Source organism: Anthonomus grandis, chromosome 5 (assembly GCF_022605725.1).
Source record: "Anthonomus grandis grandis chromosome 5, icAntGran1.3, whole genome shotgun sequence".
Lineage (NCBI taxonomy): Eukaryota > Metazoa > Arthropoda > Insecta > Coleoptera > Curculionidae > Anthonomus > Anthonomus grandis.
The window spans coordinates 26,006,423-26,022,085 of NC_065550.1; the positions used below are offsets into that span (position 1 = coordinate 26,006,423).

Here is a 15,663-nt window from a genome sequence, read left to right on the forward strand (position 1 = left end):
AATTATAAAAATAAATTATACAGATTTCTTTATCTATGTAGTTTGATAAACCTTACCAAAAAATATAATTTTTTTGACGTTGTAAAAAACTTATTATATAGAAAAAATGCCTTTTCTCTTAATTTTCGTTCAATTTCCTGCTCTGTGTTATATAATTCCTAGTTCTATATAAGTAAATAGAGCTTTGAAAGTACGCACCTTAAATTAACAAAATGCTTCACATAGCAGTATGTTTTATTAATTAAAAAGAAACTAGGCATTTTTTAATTTTCTGTTTAATAATTAATTTGTTAAGTATAAATGAAAAATTCTAGTAGTTTTTCCAATAACAGCGTCCAGCAGCCTTTTCGAAAATTAAAGTATTACAAAAATTTTAAAATAAATAAAAATTTTTTTTAAGGAAAAATGCAAACAGAATATTTTCTGCAAGGAAATACTAAATTAAAAGAGTATGTAAATTTTGTAAGAATATAGAGGATAAAAGTTGAAGGATATAAGCTGGGATATAAGGGAAAATATAATTAAATATTATAATTAATTTATTGCAAAATAAATGAAAAGTTAATATATTAGGTATGTTTTAACTTTCAAAATCTCCTTTCTGATTCAAACTTTTAAAAAATTGGAATCGTATCTATTTAAGTTATGCCTATATAATTTATTAATTCTTTTTATTAATAAAAAAAAGCCACTATATAATTTTTGGGAAGAAGTGATTTTTTATATACTTTCTAATAAAAAGTTAGAAAGTTATTTTTCTGTGTATAAAATTAAAAAAAATTGATAAAAGAAAAAGTCTTGAAGAGAATTTTATATATATATAAATAATTTTCGATAAGAAAAGTATACACAGTTCAATTTTCTGCTGTATCTTATATAATTCCTAGTTCTCTATAAGTAAATAGGGCCTTGAAACTCCGCACCTTAAATTAACAAAAAGCTTTACATAGGCGGTACTTAGCAACAAACAAAATAGCTCGCGAACAAATAAAAGAAGAAGCAGCATACACACCTAACTTCCGGCCGATTGTTATTGGCCGGTACAAAGATTACATCCGCAAATCAAATCTTGTCATGGCATCATGCTATTATTTTCTAAACAAATAACAAAGAAAAGGCTGTTTTTTCAAATAAGGACAGGTAGTTTAACTATCATTAAATCTACATTACCCACCCGTATCTTGTTTAAAAAATCGACATTAATGTAAATGAAATGAATCTTTACATAAGCGTCGCCGGTGGGTAACGCGCTTTCATTTGTTGTTTGTCTTTTTTTTTAGGTGTATTAAGTGAAAAAGTGCATTAAATAGCGGGTTATGTAAATATTGAATTTTAAAATGCTGTATATACATTAATAGCTTGAATATTACGATAATAGATGCCTTAAAGTAAATAATGTGTTTTTTTTAAAAAGTATAAATTTACGTATATTTAAATGAAGATTAGACTAGGTCAGAGATAAAAAGTTATAAGGAATAAATTTACCGTTTTTATTACAATTAATTTTTTTTTGCTAAAAAGTATACTGAGAAAAATATCAAAAAAGTATAATGGAAAGTACAATGAGTAGTCCAAGTTCTATTATAAAAGTTATAAAATAAACACTTAAAAACAAATTGTATAATATTCTATTTCTTAAGTGTATTTATTTGTCGTTTTTATAGTTCTAGATAGATCAAACTGTTAAAATGACAAAATACAAATGAATTAATAACATTTTGACAATTTTACTAGATTTTTCAAATTTTAACTGGTTAATGAATTTAAAATTAAGGAAAAAAGAAGTTATCTGTTTTTAAGTTCTTTGCTAAATCAAACATAAACCAGCTTAGGTTTTTTGGATTTTCTCCTTTTCACTTTTAATTTAACTAGGAGCATCCTCCTTTTTATGTTTTTTTTAGACAAATGTTTCTATTAAAACTTTTCTATTTCCAAATCAGAGAAAAGTAAAAAATTATAGATTTGAAACTTTTTATAGTCTTTTATGATCTAATGACGTTGTTTATCTCAAAGCAATATTAGCCTATGATTATTTAATATTAGCCTATGATTATATTTAATATTTTTCATTTATTTTATAGTTTTTTCATTTATATTTAGTCATTATTGGTAAGTTTTAGCTTAAAAACGTATTTCCAGTATAACTTAGGATTCATTTACTTTTTCGATTTTACCCTTCTGTTATTTCGCTATATATACCTTATGTTAACTCGTTATTATTAATTAAGAATAATTCTCTATTTTTCTTGCAAATAGTTAATTTAGGAAATTCATTTATTAAGTTAATAAATATTTTCAAGTTGTCCATTAATTTTTAAAATATTTTTATATAATTATAACGATTTTTTGAGATATTTAAATTTATTGGTATTAACAGTTTATTTAAAGGATATTTAATAAGACTTTTATATTTTATTAATTTATTTTCCTAATTTTATTTTAACATTGTTATTTCATTTTCAATATTTAGGATTTTGTTATCTAAGTCAATTTTTTTATTATGAAAAAAAATTACTTATATTTTTATCTATTTATTGCACAAGTTATGAAGATACGTGAAATTTTTTTATAATTATACCAGTTTCTTGCTTTTTAATTAAAATTATAAAATCTATATACGATATTTTAAGGATAGAAAATTAGGATTAAAAATTATAAATCTTTTCATTTATTTTATTAGTTAAGGTGAATCTTTAATGAAATATTAATGTTAAAGGGGGAAAATGTACATAAATAACCATTTGTATTTCTCAATTTCTAAACAAATAACAATAATGGGTATTTTGTAATAGCTAATAGTTTATGTTAAATAGTACTTTTATTAACATATGCCGTAAATATAATATTATTATTATTTTCTTTTTAATGTTTTATACATACTTGCAATAATATTTTTATTTAGTCATAATAATAAATGTATATTTTCTTAACTCTATTTTTGTAGATCAAACAGATGCTTCTATATAAAGCATGTTATCTAATGCATCTGTTGTAATCATTATTATTACTAATATTATTATTATTATTATTATTATTATTATTATTATTATTATTATTATTATTATTATTATTATTATTATTATTATTATTATTATTATTATTATTTGGACAAAATCTATTCATTGGTGGTAAAATATTTGTCATATCCAGTTAAGTTATGCATATTACTGGGTTTTTAGTAAAGATTTTTATTTAACGATATAAATTCTGAATCATAAAAGTAAAGAAGATACAAATATAATTATTACAAAAGTTTTAAAAAAAGATTGAAAAAAAAAAGATAATTAAGAAAATTCATGAATTTCTATATTTCTTATATTTTTATTACTGAAAGGGATTTTAAAGGTAAAAGTCAAAATCATTAAATAAAAATGTTAATAGTCAAATAGAAAATATTTTGTTATAATTACCCCATGAAGGGTATAACTTACAATAATTTACATGTTTTTCTTAAATTTAAAATTGTTTGTTAAGTATATAAGTTTGTTTCTAAATTATTCCCATATAATTTTTTTAAATGTTGAATTTTTTGGTTTGAATATGTCAGTTTATTTAAATTATTATTAAGTGGTAAAAAATGCAAAAGAAAAGTAAAAATAATTAAAAGACTCGTAATAGAACCAAAAAGAGACAAAATATGTGTCTAAATAAAATCCTATAGAATGATGAAATATTGAATTAAACAAACATAAAAACATGCTTTAAAATAATAACAGAGAAATTATTTCAAGTGAAATAATGATTATGATGTGCAAAAAAAAATATGGAAAATTAGAAACATGGAAAGCAACACTAAAAATTACTATAAGATTGCATTTATTATACATATATACCGAATATAGATTGCATTTAGTAATATATTTTACTTCTGAGCAGTATTTATTTAGTATTTTTTTATTAATGGTTAATTTGGGAAATCGTTTTAATATTTCGCACTTAGTTTTAAATTTTAATTATAAGTATGTCTTGGGTTAGTTGAATTTATGGGTACTAAAATTTTAATTTAAAAAAAAAGTAAACGTGCTTCTAACGCGTTAACTTTAGGAACATTAATTGGAATATTGATATTATAGGAACAGTTTTTATTTGTAAAGTTCTAAAGTTTCTTAAATTCTTTAAATTGCTGATAACAAAACCAAGTGCATGATAAGCGCTATTAGTGATATTCTCAAAATTACTATTAAATTTGAAATTGCAATTAAAAACGACTTCTAGATCCTTTACCTCTGTTTTGTTCAGGAATAGTTCCTTATCTATAAAAGTTTCTATTAAGCATTTACCAACCTAAACGACATATAATCTTTTTGATTTCTTGCAAGTTTTAGCAGTCTGTTTCTAAATTTGTACATTTAAAGTTCTTAAAGTCATCAGCAGAACTAACACGTTCCTAGTGTTTTACCTTTCTCGGAAGGCTATTAATAAAGATTTTAAAAAAGCAACGTTCTTAAATTACTACCTTATGGTACTATAAAAACTCCAGGAAAACCTCCAGATATTGATCTTGCAAATTTATTAACCTATTGTGGGGTCAGGTACAATTTCATACATAAGCATGCTCGTTCAGAGAAACCATAGCCGAGCAATTTACTTTTTTGAGTACAGCTGCTTGAGCAGAATTTGGTGATTTATAAGATCGAATGCCTTTTAAAATTTATTATATATATTATCTGATATATCTTTAAAAAGAAATAATTATAAAATATTTGTTAAGGAATTTAAAAAATAACTGACCAATAGTTTTCAATAATATTACGATTTCCATTTTTATATATTAGTGTTACTACTGCATTTTTTTTCATTTTCTCTCTTGTTACAGCTTTTATTGGCTTCCTTGTCACATTTAACCTTCGAATTTTATACTTTTGTTTCTTTTTAGATTTGCTAATAAGGTTGGTTATAATTATTATCTTATAAGAGATTATACCATAAGTCGAAGCCAGAACTTCAGCATAACCAATATAGCATTTTAATTTAAAAAAAACACTAATTAAATATATGACTATAGAACACGAGAAAGTTCGATATATATCTAAAAATAAAAACGAAATAAAAAAGCGTTCAAGTTACTTTAACTTTACTGTTCAATGTGCATATGCAAATTTAATAATTTTTTGATTAAATAATTTTAAAAAATGCACGTCAATGAAAAAACTAGAGAAATCCGCAACCGTACAAGCAAGGTTGTAGACCCAATGTCCATGGGCTATAAATCCTGTGCTATTAAAATCTATTATGAATTCTCTCATGCTATAATGGATCCGAGATAACAATTCCGCGTTTCCGTAGGCACTTTTTCCTCCGCCGATGTACCCATGTCGTTTGAGCAATCAATTTTAATTATACTTTGTTAGCCAATATTCAAAGAGCAGAGTAAATATCCTCCATAAAAAACGGATTTTGTAATGCGCCCGTTTCCTTTTACAGGAAAACATTATTTTCTATTTAGCGTACAAAAAAATTTCACTGTTAAATTGTGATTTTGTTCTCTTGTTTTTATATTTTATTAAACGAAATTTGCTAATTGGTTTTGGATGATATCTCAAAAACTGATCAAATTTTTAACATACGACGCACGGATGCGTCACTGTAACTATTTATGTTATATATTTACTAAGCCACATGTACCAAAGGTCACAAATCTATCTTTGCTTTTAGCAAAAAAATTACGTTATTTTTCATTTTACATTTCATTATACATTTTTTCCGAAAGTTGACTTTGATACGAAAACCTTATCATCAATTTGGCGTTTCTCTATTTAAGATATTTCAGTGCTAAATTAAGATTTTGTTCTTCTGTTTTAATACTTTATTAAACCAAAAATTACTAACCGATCTTAAACACTATCGATTCTCAAAAACTAATTAAACTTTTCCGAAACTCTCGTTTCAAGTCTTTCATTCGTCTGGTTCGCTTTTTCATTCACCTGACGCGATTGGCCCCGATCCTTGCGTGACTGTAGGCGTGGCCCGATCAAGACGTTGATAAGCACCTTAATATTCCTAAGTTACTTTTTTTGTACGTACTTTACCGTAATAGAAGTTATCTGCTCGGAATATCTGTACGCCGTCGCCTCAATACATTAATAATTGATGTGTTTGGTCTGGTAATGTCTCTGGTGGATATCCAATATCAAACAATAAGAAATGTGGGGAAAATGCTGATGCGAAAGGCAGATAAAGATAATATACTGTGTTTTTTTGTCGATAGATCTAAAGAGAATACGCGTTTGGTTGAAAATGCTTTTATGTTTTACCTTAATGAGTCGAACATAATTTAATATTTTATCTAAGTTATGTATTGCATGTGTAAAAGAACTAGGAATTTTAAATACGACCCAAAATAGCAATAAAATATGTTTTTTGTATTATTGATTTTCTTGGGTAAAAGGCGTAACATAAATGGATATTATTTCTAACTTAATACTTAGAGTGTTTAGATATAAATACCTTGCATATCTTTGGATTTTTTAAAGATTTAAACCTTTTTTATTTATAAATTAAATTTAAATTATTGAGTAATTTTGTAAAACTAGAGGGGTCTCGTTATTTATAAATTTATTAAAAAAAAACAAAAAAAAAATAACTTAAGCTATTAAAAAGAATTAAGTAAAGGCTCAAATGTAGTGAGACAAGTTACTTTTTCAAATGCGCTTTAGGAATGGTGGGTAAGTGGATCAACTTAGAGATTCATATTATTTTTATTCCTTCCCAATTATTAAATTTTCACTTGAGTTCTGAGTCTAAAGAGAATTACTCAATAATTACAAAAAACAATTTAACACAACAACTATTTTAACAGAAAATTATATTTAACCTCAAATTTTCATAAAATATCTTAAAAAATACATAAATATTTATATTCAAAGAGTATTGATAAAAATTTAAATAATATTTATTTAAGCTTTGTTTTTTATGCAATATATTTGAAATGGAATTAATTGAATCCCTGAAATTTGAAAATGCATAATTTGTTTTCTTCGTGATATTCTACATTAATAATTTTATAAAGGAACTTGCTAAAACAAACCGCATTATATTTCAATAATGAAGAACATTTATAAAATACTAGAAATTCAAAACAATAACTTTAATCAAATTAATCATTTATGATATTTTTTTGAAAGTTTATACATAAAGAATAAATAGTGAAATAATGTTTTTTATTTAAATTGATTAAGAAATAGAGAAAATGAAGTAAAGTAAAAGACTACTGGAAAATTTTAAAATAAAATATTAAACCCTTGATTATAATATACTTTAATAAGTCAAACACAATTTTATATTACGTCTCTAGTTATTTTATCGCATATGGGAAAGTACTAGGACTTTGAATTAGTACATTTAAGAGCCTAAAATGACCATAAAATATGTTTTTTGTACTGTTGATTTTTCTGAGTAAAAAGCATAATAGAAATGGATACTATTTCCAATTTACCTAAAACTTAAAATTAATTTGCTGTAAGTTATGTATACTTCTGAACATTTTTTTTATTTTTACTTTTTTCTAATGCAAATTAATGATAAATAATTTTTTTCTTTTTATTGTTGAGTTATTTCCTAAAACAAGAGAAGTTTTGGTAAAAAAAAAGAAGAAAAATAACTTGTTATTTAAAGACAATTAGTAATAGGGCTCAAATCTAAGTAAGATTTAATAGTGGATAAATTTATTGGTTAATTGTTAAAGCCAGGACCAAGTAAAATACTTTAATATAGATAGAGATTTTTTCCAATTTTGACTCAGTGCTTGGTAACAGATATTAAAGTTAACGTTGGGAAATTATAAAATATCTTAAAAAAATTAAAAAAAGATCTATATTAAAACAGTTTTGAATAAAATATAAATTGTATCCATTTAAGTATATGGCTTTTTAGGCAATATATCTTATGGAAAATATTATTTATCGAATTGCAAATAATTAAAAATTTGTTGAAAAGTTAGAGATTTTATAAATATCAATTTAAAATAAGACTTTAAATCCAAATAATAAAAAGAATACATTAAATATTAGAAACTTAAAAGAATAAGCCCTATCAAATTAATGTTTTTATATACGAAGATGTTATGTTTTTTTATTAGTTAATTATTTTAATTAAATTACTTACAAAAATCGTTTTTTTTTTTGATAATTAATATAGATTGAATTGCAGCAATTATTTTTAGGTTATATTATTATTTATGTATAAAATAATAGTAAACATTATCATCGTATCTTAATAAAATAAATCGTATGTGGTGGTTCGGGAAATATAGACAAAAAAATAATTTAAAAGTCAATATTATTAAACCCACAAAATAAAATAAAAAACTGTTGCATGTTGCAATGCAATTTTCGTTGAAAAAAGAAGAATTTTATAAGCTTTTAAGAAAATGTAAATATTATTCATTTATGTTATAGTTAGTAACTAAGGGATGTGGTTTTTTATATAATAGTTTAATAATATGAATAATATATTTTATATAATAAACGTTAGTTTACAAAAAAGAGCAAAGTCTAGTTAATCATGGCAGTATAAAAAGCCTGTCAAGTAATCTTCCACTTAATCCTCGGCTATTAAAACAGAAATTAATAACTTACATTAAAAATTAACTTATAAATAAAAGAGTACTTATGTTAAATAATTGCTTTTACCAAAAAAAAATACATAAAATAATTACAATAAATATAAACAAAGTCTTGACAAATATTTAAAGTTTTTGCAAATGACAACTTTAAAACCTTTATAAAATTATAGCTTGCCATAGAGAGGTTTTTTACTTTAAATTTAAAGACTGTCGGCATATAAAGTTTTATAGTAATTGGTTAAATTAAATTTATATTAAATCTGTTATATTGATTATTATTATTATTATTTTTTGACAAATAATTCTTACGACGTACGAGGTTCAGATAAAGATTGCTATGACGTTGTTCTATGTTTAACCAATGTAATTGAGACATGGTCATCTGTCACTAGAGATATGGTTATATTTTCTCAAACGGCATATAAATCTGCAGTAATTTGTATTTATCTTTTATCTAAAATCCCAAGTAATTCGTATAAACTTCAGCATAACTTAAATGGATATAATTAAAAACGAAAAGAACCAGAGAGTCGCATACCATTCTCTTTGTCGCAATATGAAGTGACTCGCAAATTAAGAGAGAGATAACCTTAATAATGATGGAGTTAATGTATATAATTTTTTTAAGGATAATGAAAAGGAAATTTTACAGATTACAACAAAAATATAATTGGTATCCATTTAAGTTATGCTCTTTTATAATGAAAAATTGTTGCTTTAAAAAAATTTAAAGTGTAACATAGGCCAGGTAGATAAAATTGACATTAAATAGTAAAAAGTAAAAATACTAACAAACAATAACTTTTATTTTATTTAATAATATCGTATTTAATAGGTATAAGACGTTATTTGCATAAAATACATATAAGTTATATAAAACAATCGCATGAGTAAGCAATTTTTCATAATAAAATAATGCAAATGATCATTTTAAGAAGTACAAAAGTAAACAGTATTCACTTAAGTTATGCTTATTTGCAAAAAAAATATGGTTTTCTTAATACAAATAAAAAGTTTTCACTTCAATTTCTTTATGAGCTTTACTCAGCATTAAAATATAAAAACTTTTGCGGTCACACGATAAGCACCATAATTTATAAGAAATACAAGTTTATAATTAGACTATTTGTTCGATAACACTTCCGTTTCCTTTCGTTGTCAATTTTTATCAAGCAGAAACGTCTTTTCTTCCCGATTAACGGTATCGCTACTACCCACATGGAACCTCGTGCGCATGGGGAATTTTTAAAACGATAAAACAGTAGGTTGCCATTTTTGATAAAATTTCACATAATCACCCTTCAAGATGTCTGGTTTAAGTTTTGCTAGTAATAAACAGACTTACCTTTAGGGGGGAGAAGTCATTTTTGTAAGTCCATGTATACGTTGGCTGAAAAAAAACCTTATATTAGAATTAAACGTTAACATTATAATACGTCTAACATGCTCGAAAACTTAATATAGGGCGTAAAAGAATGAAAAAACAAAGAACAAGTTTCAGTTGTAATTTTATCCCATATGCAACGCCTACATATTGGATGACCGCTTACGGTCTTATATTTCGTTAGAAGTTAATGCTTTTTTTGTTAAACTAAAATTCATCATATTTTTAAATGTCAAGGGAGCGAGCGTCAGTTTAGCGGCGATAATACGCGAATCCACAAGGGCATTAGTTGCAATTACCGGTGGACATATCCGGAACGGAAGTGCACATACAGCGCCCCCTGCACGCACCATCACGCAACCCCTATACATATATCGTGTATTTTACCACCCTTTTGCCTTTATTAACATTAATATGCCCCCTAATGTTTTCATTTGGCAGGTTATTTTTATCGAACTTATGTATTTACCGCGGGAAGTGAAAGGGATTTTTACGCGTCTGCCATATCTGAATGTTACAACAGGTATTTAATGTTTTTTTCCAAAATTTATTTTAAGTATAACAGGTTGTCATCACGGTATAACAACCTGTTAACTTCAATATTCTAAGAAATATTATTTATGAACGAGTTGAAGAGTAGAAGTTCCAATATAGAGCCCTATGGTACACAACCGAAGGAGCTACTATTTTACGAGCTGTGTCCAAAGCACACAAAATATTAAGAGCAATTTGTGAGATGGGAAGAGATAAAAACGAGATAAAACACCAAATTGATCAGAGAGATTTATTGTAGGAATACAATGGTCAAAACAGTCGAAAGCTTTTGAGAAGTCTGTATAAACTACACCACTTTGAGAGTTATTATTTATAGATTCTGAAATGAATTCTCTAATAGTAATAAGATTAGATCCTAACTATTTAATTATTACCCTAACGGTCATAAATAAATCTGTGTAGTTCTTTAAAACGTAAATAATATAAGTTTAGTATAGTCTATAAGATAAAAATGTTTTTTTTGAGGCTTTGATTTATGCCATTTTTTAAATGATTTCTTTGGAGGTTAACTTATATAATTTTATACTATTAAAAATATATCATTTTAAATAATTGCTATTAATTTTTTTTCGTAGTTAATGTTAGATATTTATTTTGTTACTTGTGAATATATATTTTATTTACTTATTAAATGCTTTGGTAGATATTTTCCCAAAAAGATATATACTTAAAACAGTTAAATGAATAATTTCTGTCGGTTTGAAATAAAATTAAAATTGCTTTGCTTTTTACGGAATTACGATCAAAAATCTTTTATCTAAATCTATAAATAATTTAAATATTTTAAACATACTAACTGTTGGGTCCTGCCAATTGGCCTGCTTGTTCACCAGACTTGACCCCCCCTTGATTTTTTTGTTGGGCATTTATAAAGTAATCGCTACTGCATTTACGACTCCAGAGCACATAAAAAATGGAATTTGTTCTGCTTGTTTCTTAGTGAAACCAACAATGTTACAGTAGCTACAAAACTCATTTCAAGAAATAATAAGAAAGTTTGTGGAAATCAAAGGCTGTCATTTTATACAACTTCTTGGGTATAATGGTTCATAAATAATTAAAAATTAAGTGGTAAGAATTTTATTTTATTAAAGTGACGAAGATTTAATTTTTAAAATAAAAACACATTTGTTTAATTAAAATAAGAAAGTGGCCTTTCCTCTCTCTTAGGGGGGTGAAGAGACAAATACCAATCATAAAATGTGTCCACCTATATACTTAAAATTTGCTTACATTTATAAAAAAATCTTATCAATGGCTTTGATTTCTTACATATTTTTGTAGATTTACTAAATGTTTATTTTGTTCAAGGTTTACTAATTTATTGATTTTTTCAGTGCTATTAATATTTCATTCAATGCTTTTTAATAATTTCGTGTTTTCTTTTTAATGTCTTCTATTTCCTTTTTATGCGAATATATTTTCTATTTTCCTTTGAATTCTACAAATAAAATTAGGAATATTTAATTACATGTAGCGATGATGGTAATTAATATATTACCATTGCATATTTTTTTTGTAAATTTTGGTGCTTTAAATTCATTAGCATTTTAATAACATAATTATAAATAAATGAATATTTTTTTGAATAATTTAACTCATTAATCTTTCTTCTTGCTTTTGGGAATAATCTGCAATTTAAAATACCATAACTATTAAAAATAAATCAGTTTAATTCTTATTATCGTAGATAATAAACAATTTCTAAAATTTAAAGAAAAATAAAATTGGCTTCGCTCCAAGTCATTTTTTAAATAAATTATTTCAACGTTAACTTAGATCATTTTATATCAATTTATAAAATTGTAAAAAAATATATTATTTTAAGTAATTGTTATTTAGTTTTTATAGTCATTATTATTAGACATCTATTTTTTATTTATTTTCTAGTAATAGATGTTATTTTTGTTTTTTTATTTTATATTTAACTTTGTAAAAATCACCTGAAAAGCCGCAAACTCAAAATTTATGAATAAATAATTGGTTAAAAATCTTATACATGTCTTTGATTTCTTACATATTTTTGTAGACTTATTAAATATTGTAGTTAACTTTAGCGATATTTTTGTTCAACAAATAATGATTTGAATTTTATTTGAAACAATTTCTATTTATTTAATTTTATATTTTTTTATGGCTATTAGTTTTTTTAAATTTTTTATCCTTTTCTATGGTAAATTGCTTAATTAGTAATTTTAGTTAGCATAAACGTTCTTAAACATAAGAAAAACTAAAGTAATTTAATTAGTATAAAAAATAATTTTATAAAAATTACGAGAAAAAATATAGGTATACTTGAAATTATTTATTAAATTCTTTGTAAAATAAATCAATTATTATTCTTATAAATGGCTATTTTCTTAATTTCAGTCAGTGATTATGTAATTTTAGTTTGTTAAGTTAAATTATTTTTTATTATTTTATGAAAATTTTTTTATATTGCGGAGGGTTGGTGGGTGGGGTCAGAAATAATATTTTATGTTTTAATAATTATTATTTCTGACCCCACCCAACAACCCTCCGCAATATTGAAGATATTGGGTCACAAACACGAAACTAAAAATTATTTTAATTTCAGCCATCATTCATGGCTTTATTAAAAGTTTAATATAAAATAATAAAAAATTATAAAATTTGTTTATCGTGTAGTAAACATTTTAAAATAGAATAGAACTACATAGAGCTTAAAAATCTTCACTTCTTGCATTGGGACATACAGAAATAAAATACTACTTTCCCGACGCCTTCACCATAATTTTACGTGTTGGCTAAGGAAGCTCAACCGAAAATCTAGGAGAATATGGGTATTAACTAACAGGTGTAATATTTTAATGCTTCATTAGTTAAAATTGAAAATTTAGTTTGTAGATTTAATTAAGTTACAAAAAAATTAAATTTCGTATAAAGAGAGATAAAGACAAAATTTTGATCAAGGTAAATTAATTTTATAGTATAGTGTAAATTATGTATAATTTGTAAAAGAGGTGCTACTCATAATTAATCTTTAATATGTGTTTTTGGTTTTTAAAGGCTTTTATAAAAAAAATTAAAAAACTGTACAAAAATTTGTAAAGCATTATGGAGTAATAGAGCTTCATAACTAACGTAAATTGGTTCAACAGCTTTCATAATAAAGCAAGTCAATTTGAATATTAAAGAATTAGGTTTTTAAGTCTTTAAAGCCCAATTTTGTACACTTCAGTTTTTTTTAACTTTTAACTATAAAGTCGATAAGATTCGAGGCTGTTCTAACAATGCATTGTCTCTATAGATAAAGAATAACTCTGGGGCTTATATACTGTCAATCTACCCACACTTTAAAACCACTTAAACCACCCCCAAAGCGATTAAAAACTGACCGAATAATTAACCATATCCCATAATCAATTATTAATTATAACTAATAGAAACGAACGTTTAACAGGTCCATATGCAGCAACCCTAACCAGCGCCACGTAATTTAACGTTGGCCAAATTGGCCGATGACGTTACGGAATTTGTTTTGTTGTATAAATGTGACATGTGACCGGTGTCGGTATTTATTCAATTATGTATTATTGTCAGCAATACGCGAGACGACAAATTTTACCGACATTAACGGGCTTTAATGTAATTTGCGAGTTCTATACTGTCCTATAGAACCTATCGATAGGGCACACATTCTGTGTGATTAAATTTAATTTGTACAGGCGATTTCAAAAATGAAACTTATTCTAATTAACGCAAAATATATCTTGCAATTTATAGTTCCATTTTTTATTACTTACTCAGGTATATATAAATTTTTTTGATAGTCCTTATAATTAATTAATTATAATTCAAAATAAAGAAAATGGATCATTGAAAATTAATTTTAAATGTTATGGTATAAATTTCATTAAAAATTTAAAAGAGTGCTCTCATGAATTTGTCTATGAATTATTAAATATAATTTCTTATATAACCAATATAATTTTTCTAATTTTAAAATAATACATTTATAAATTTTGAAAAATGTATGAAAAAAGAGTGATTTTTTCAAGGCAGTAAAGGCAAACTCGGTTAGATATCTATTTACGAATTTCTTAAAATTTTTAAGGTACAATTATTTCCAGGCAGTTTTATCACACGTTTCCGGGTAATGGAGAACAAATGACAAGCGGCTAAAGACTTACAAAGCATTTAAAATAGACAAATTAATAATGAATGACAAAATTAATAAATGAAAATGCAAAATTAAAAAAACATAATTAACTGCCTGGGAAAAAGTGATAGATGCCCAAAGGAAATTTACAGAAAAATTCCATCATACCCGGTCTGAAAGAGATAAAAAATAATTTAAGCTATTTATAAACAAATGAATAAGACGCTAAATCTTAGTTTCGACTACCTGCTTGAATTTGACAATTAATTTTTTTTCGCTTTTCCTACATTTTGTTAATTAATTTTAGATTTCTTTTAATTTTTTAGCGTTTTTTTATACCTATTAAATTTAATTAGTTGAAAGAGACCTACTAAAATTTAAACTTAAAATAATTTTTTTAAAATCCTTTGTTAGATGGAATACATGTATTCTTCCAAAAAATTTAACGCAGTTTTTTTATACCAATTATTTGAAGTAATTTTAAAAAAATATAAATATTCATTTATGTGGGTTTCTGAATCTAGCCCTTTTATAATTTTTTTTTAATAATGCATAATTTTTAAAATTTTTTCTGAGGTTTTTTCTTTTTTTAGTTTTCTTATAAAATTACTTAATAAGTAAACAATTTCAGAGCATTCAAGCTATTTTTTGCTGCCAAAACTTTGCAAAAAACAAACCTAAAAATAAAAAGCTCTTGAAAGTGTTTAATTTAAGAAATATAAAAAAATACAATTTTTTTATTAACTATTATAAAATAAAAATTCAATCTTATTTAGACTAGCTGACGTTTCGTAAATTATATTTGTATCTTCAGGGCAGACACAAAAAGAAGTGTTTGTACAATTATATTGTAGTTAAAATTGTACAAATACTTTTTTTGTTGTCTTACTATTATATAACAATTTTTATATTTAAGGAAATTTTTGATTAAGTTTAGTAGATATATCTAAAATTAGTGAATAAATCAGCTATAATTATGTTTCTAGAAAGTTTTTTTATTCATGTTTATTATAGGAATGATGATAAGAGATGAAAATA

General features: G+C 24.4%; 1 protein-coding gene across 7 annotated transcripts in view; it reads right to left on the reverse strand.

Moving 5' to 3' along the window:
• Window positions 1-15,663, reverse strand: part of LOC126736637 (homeobox protein prospero) — a 169,993-nt gene that overhangs the window by 137,863 nt on the left and 16,467 nt on the right. For all 7 annotated transcript variants that reach the window (XM_050441091.1, XM_050441092.1, XM_050441095.1 and 4 more), the window contains exon 2: window positions 9,909-9,953. The gene's annotated coding sequence lies outside the window, so the exon portion shown is untranslated. The remainder of the gene's footprint in view (window positions 1-9,908; window positions 9,954-15,663) is intronic.